This window comes from Sarcophilus harrisii, chromosome 1, assembly GCF_902635505.1.
Source record: "Sarcophilus harrisii chromosome 1, mSarHar1.11, whole genome shotgun sequence".
Taxonomy (NCBI): domain Eukaryota; kingdom Metazoa; phylum Chordata; class Mammalia; order Dasyuromorphia; family Dasyuridae; genus Sarcophilus; species Sarcophilus harrisii.
In genome coordinates this window covers 16,026,682-16,032,770 of record NC_045426.1, presented here as the reverse complement: position 1 = coordinate 16,032,770, position 6,089 = coordinate 16,026,682, and the positions used below count along the sequence as shown (strand labels likewise).

The following is a 6,089-nucleotide window of genomic DNA, read 5'->3' as shown; positions in this document are numbered from 1 at the left end:
GAAAACAATTAGACTGATACATAAATGAGAGAATGTGTTAGCTTGTTGGTGGAGGGTGTGAACCTTCTCCAGAGTGAGATACATGATTTGATATTAGATCTAAACTATAGATACCTTTAGACTTTTATAATTCATATTCTCAATTGGGGATTGGGGATGGGAAATCAATTAACAATTACTAATTGATGTGACCCTCCCAGCAGCTATTTAGTAGTAGTGGGGTGGACTAAATGATTAGGCCCTACTGTGTTAATAGGCAAAAACATTTTTAAAACATAGATAAGTGCCCAAGGCACACATGGATCTCATTGTAAGGAATTAAAGACAGCAGCATCTTAGAAGATAGGCTTCCACCATAAAATGATTTTGTTAAGGGAGATAAGAAACAAATAAAATATAGCAAGCAGGATGAATACAGGTTTTTTTCTACTTGGGTTTAAAATAAACATTTGCAACAATAAGCAGTATGGAGCCATTTAACATATACTAAAAAAACCTAACAACGTAATAAACTCTAAGATATGAGATAGTATGAATCTATGTAGGGATTAGGAAATAATTCTTGTTACCCTAAAAAAATATATTCTGGGAATATGCCATCAAAATCTGTAATTAACAACATAAATGATTATCTATATACATTGGAAGAGATCCAGAGGAAATTTAAAAGATCAAGTCCTACTGCACTGCCTCATATGATAATCTATTTCAACTTGGGAAACTTTAATGGATAATAATTCCTTACATTAAATCAAAACCTGCTTCTCTAAAACTCATTGCTACTAACTATACTCTGAAAAAGTCAGTCTTCTTCTAGGATGCCCAGCTATGCTTGAAGGCCAATTACTTTATTACTATAAGTATTACTACTCTTTAACTTACTAATACAGTTGTATCTCTCCTAAAGTGTATTACACTGAAATTAACACAGTATTCCAGATGTCATCTAACCAATAGATGGATCACCGGGACAATGGGGTTTTTATTCTTTGTTCTGGATGCTATACTAATAAATGAAAATCAAGGTTCCTTAATTCCTTGACTGCCATATGTTGGTAAGACTAATTAGCTAATATAACAAGTTTTATATTTTCCTAAGTGTATAAAATATTTCCCCAGGGTTTAATTACTTTATTCTCCCAAGCACAATATCAAGTACTATACCACGACCCAAATAAACACACCAACATTTTGGTCATTTTTGCCTCCATTTATTAAGCTCACTCATTTTGTTTATATAGTTTTTACATTCAGAGAACATATCACTTGAGAAATACACGAAAAATAAAAGCTGTTAATATGTACAAACTTGGTCTTTTAGATTTAGTTAGCTTTTTAAGAGCGGAAGAGTTAACCGTCTTTTGAAGTAAAGCACCAAGTATATTTATCTTTAGCACTATACAAAAGCCGCAACAACTTCATAGTTGCCTTAGATGTTCTACACATCTAAACAATCTGAAAATCACAATGAAAAGATCCCGTGACTCTCTACTAAAGTGACATATACAAGTTAAATTAAGCTTCATTTCTTCAATTTGATTTTTAAGAATTGTAAAAGACTTTGCAATGACTCTCAAGTAGGAATTACAGGAAAAATGTCAATACCCAACTACCTTAACTCATGTGGAACACAGATGTAATTAAAGTACAGAAATTTACTCCCATCATCCTGCAAGTAGAAGAAATTATAACCTACAACACTAAAGTTGACTTTAAGAAAGCATTATGCTGTTAAGCTATTAGGACATTTTTATACACAAAGCATAGACAATTTACTTGCTAGCACATTCTAGAGTAATTAGTTTCACACAAATTAAGAGAAAAGTATGAAATGGTGCGACATTTTCAGAAATCCTAGAATTCCAGTTATACTTTCATTGTACTTAATACCAACTTATACATTTTTTCCCAAAATGCTTTGCTTTTTGGGAAAAAAATGCAAATTTATTACCCAAGGGCAAACAACAAAGAACCATATTTTTAATGGCACCAGCTCTCTTCCACACAGACATATGCTTTTGTTACTACAAACTACTGAAATCTCAAAGAACTAGTAATATCAGAGACACATTACTGGCACTACTTTGTTGTCAATGTTAAGCTAGCACAATTAAACAGAACATTTTTAAATTTCAATTTCCCAAGAAAGTATTAGATGAAATAAGCAAAGTAAAACATTTTTGATGAATATCTCCTGCAAGCTGAAAATACAGCAATGTTTTTCAAATTACTTAATACATATGCCAAAAAATTTGCCTTCATAAGCATTCACAAAGCAAACAATTCTGGCCTCAAAATCCTTGAGGCATAAGCAACTCATAATGTCCAACTTGGCCTTCTTGCTTCAGTTGATACAGTAAGTCCTCCTTGCGCCTTTTTCTTCCAACCACTAGGTATCTATCGTGCCCCATTCCATGAGATTTACTCTTAAGACCATATTTCTGAGCAATCTGATGTATCTGCTTTCGCTCATCACTGGTAAATTCAGTTGAGAAAGTCAAGTTTGTGTGGCTTGATGAGCGGGCGTAATTTCTGATGATTTGTTCGATATCTCTCTTGGAAATTCTATTTGGCCTTTCTACATCAAGTCCAAGACCTTCTCGTTTATGCTGCTCTTTGACCGAGATGGGCTCACGGATACCCTCACCACATTTTCCCAAACCCCCACCAGTCCAGCCCATTTTTCTCAACAGCTGATTCCCAATATTGTCCTCTTTGATTTGTTGTTGATAAGCTTCTTCTGCCGAACGGCCCCGAATTTCATTTCTTGAGATCACAGTATCAATAGTACCCCTTCTTAGGTTGTTCACCACAGTTGGTTGAGTCCTTTTAAGGATTTTCACAGCTTCTTCTGCAGCATCATGCTTGACGCTCTTCTTTAACCCAATTGCTTCGGCAATTAATTCTTTCTCCAGAATTACTTTACATTTCCATTGGAGGCCTGTTAACCTTTCAAAGACATATTCAACAGTCATTTTGTTGAACTGAGCCGTATCGTTTAGAGTACATACAGGATTTGCGGAATTTTCATAAACAACAAGGTCCTTTAGATCAGTCTTTCTTGAATATCCTTTGGGAGAATAATCTATTGTTTGAACTTGTGTGGCCGTGATGTTAGACTGTGTTTTCTGCAGAATAGTCAGTGCCTCATCAGCAGCTGCATGCTTACTTGTCTTTTTGCTCCCGTATCCTTCAGCTAAGCACTGGCCTTCCAAAAACACTTGACAGCGCCATAAACGATTTGGCATCATATCGTACTTGTATTCAATTGCCACTCTGTTGAAAGAGGCAGAATTGTTAAGGATACCAATAGAATCACTTGCATTTTCAATAAGGACAAAATTAGCCCACTGTCTGAAACTGGCAATAGCAGTATTAGAACTTAATTGTCCAGGTCCATTCTTAAAAGACTGAAGGTCTTCTGAGGGTTTTAGAGCTGGTGGGAAATCATAAGAAGATAAGCCAGTTGGAAACACCACTAAGTCTTCTTGATAAGTATGTCTATATTTCCTTCTTACAACTCTGACTTCCACAGATTTTTGCAGAAGTTTTATGGCCTGCTCTGTAGCTCGATCCCTAGATCCATTCTTGCTGCCAGCATAACCTGTTGTCAGATAGACACTCTGGCATCTAACTTCACAGGCATAGCCATCAGTCAGGAATTTCTTGCTTCTGGGGATGTCAGAGGGAGCAATTTCTTTTAAAGAAGCGTATATATACTCGGGATTGGTTTTACATGCCTGGATGCATCGAGTTAATATAAATGTGTAACTCATTTTCTCAGGGCCAAGATATAACTCTGGATCTGGAAGATTTCTCCGGATAGTTGCAGAGAGTCTTTCAATCAAATTTTGTTTGGCAGCAAGCATCGACTCTGGCAATTTTGTTGCTAAGGGAGATTCCCCAGAAGAGTAATAGCCCTGACGCTGAAATGCACTACTCATGGCTAGTTCTCCGGTATTTGATATCATTCTGGGTATTGCGGGATGAGGCCGACTCTCTCGGGAACCATACTTTCTGGGACTATCTACTGGCCATCTAAAAGTGTCAGCCTGTGGATCTGCCCATGGTGCATCTGTGTCCATGGGATCGTCCCTCCTCTCCTCTTCCTTACTACCGGCAACAAAGTGTACAGGCTCAAAACGGGGGAATCTAGGAACCGCTTTCCTCTTAAGACCACTGAGCCCTACATAGGGGGAAATGGGTCGCTTCTGCCCTTTGGATGTCTCGGGCACCACCAGTTCAAACGAAGGCATGTCACCGATATGGATGCCTTCTGCCATCTGGAGGATTTTCTCCATCAACTGGGGGCTATACTTACAGCCCAGGAAGACGTGGTTTGTCCAGGCGGTGGAGAGGGACTGCAGCTGGTCAGACTCGCCCGGACCGGTGTAGTTCTGCAGGTGCCGGCAGATGAATTCTCTCCGCAGCCCCCAGTGCCGGTCACTCTCGTGGCTGTAGCGCCATTCAGACACAGACACCTCCTGCTTTCGCTCCGGCTCGGGCTCTGGCTGCGGCTGCGGCTGCGGTTCCGGAGGCGGAGGCGGCTGCGGCTGCGGCTCTGGCTCAGGCTCCGGCTCCGGCTCCAGGTTTGGTTCTTGCGGCCGGGACTGCAGCACCGGCAGTAGGGATGGCTGCGGCGGAGGCGTTGGCGGAGACAGGAAGTCATCCCCCAGTAACAGGCGCTCGCCCGCCATCATCGCCTCCTTCTCCGCCCCAGGGAGGAGCTGCACAGGGCCGCCCCCACGGCTGGTCAGATGGTCAGACGTGGCGTGGGGCGGGCTGCCGGCCGGGGCGGGGCCTGGCCGGACCCACCTCCTTCCCCCAACAAACTGTTAAGTCACCCTGGGCCTGCTTCCATCTTGGGTCCGGCCAGCGCTGCGCTGCGCCACTGCTCCCAGCTGGGCAGAAGAGGCCGAGGGGAAGCGGGCCGCGCCTGAAGTGCATGGCCCAGCCCCGCTGCAGCTGCCACGCCACGCCACGCCAGAGCCGGGGAGCGAACCGCGTCAGCACGGCGGCGGCGTGTCATTCGGGCAGATCAGGGTCCAAAAAGGGGTCCGCTACTGCTGCGTCGGCCGCTGCTGTGGTCACTCCAGAGCCAGAGAGCCTGCCCCGCCCATCTCCTGGGGAGGGGGGGCGGCCCACAGCCCAATGTCCGCCCTACCCCTCCCCAACTCCCCCCAGGCTGCGGACTCCAGCAGCCACTTCCTGGGATGGGGAGGATGGGGGGTGGAGATCAGCAAGGGGAGTGGGATGGAGGCTGCAGAAGATGAGGAGGGGGTGTAAGTGGTCAGCTCTCACTCCCTCCAGTTCTGGGGCCTCAAAAGTTCATCCAGGACCTGTCTACACCCTTCCCAAAGCCCCCTGAAAATCCTCCATCACTTGGCTCTGTTCCCTAAAGACTCTGCAGGCATTTCCTTGTGGCTCAACCCCTAGTACTGGCAGAAATAAAACTTTCCCTCCAAGCAACTGCCCTTCCTGGGAAAAGCCACCCACCTTAGCCTCACTGTCCCTCAGCAGAGCAGAAGAGGGACTGCCCACACCTGCCTGGCCCCCAGACCGGGTCCAAGAAAGTCCACCTTCGGCTGGCTGCGCCCCTGCCCTCTCGGCCTCCCTGCAGCCTCCCACCTCCCAAAGGCGGGAGGCGCCCGACCAACACCTAATGAAATCCACAAGCCCGGGGGCCTCCTTTTGGAGACTTCCCAATTACTTTCGCCTTTCTCATGCACACGGGCTCTATTGAAATGGCCCTTTCTGGCCTTTCTGGACGAGCTCTAAGTACAATGAAACCTTTGGGGACGAGCTCTAAGGGCAGAAGAGATGCAGGAGAGGGGCGGGACAAGGCTGAAATCAATGGGCTGGGAACCTGAAGCCCCAGGTTCAAATGCTCGCTGTTATTTACTGGCTGGGGATGAGGCACTTCACCATCTGTCTGGCTTTCATCTGTATGGAAGGAGAAGACTAAATAATCTCCAAAACCCATTTCACTTCTAAATCTATGGTTTTACAAGCTAGATTAGGGAGCTGGATGTCAATTAGTAGCCTCTAACTTAGAAGAGTCACCGTTCTTGGAGAGTCAAGGCAAACAG

General features: G+C 44.4%; 1 pseudogene; it reads right to left on the bottom strand.

The window, feature by feature from the left end:
* Positions 1 to 1,221: 1,221 nt before the first annotated feature.
* Positions 1,222 to 5,868, bottom strand: LOC100929297 (annotated as a pseudogene).
* Between the last annotated feature and the right edge of the window lie 221 nt (positions 5,869 to 6,089).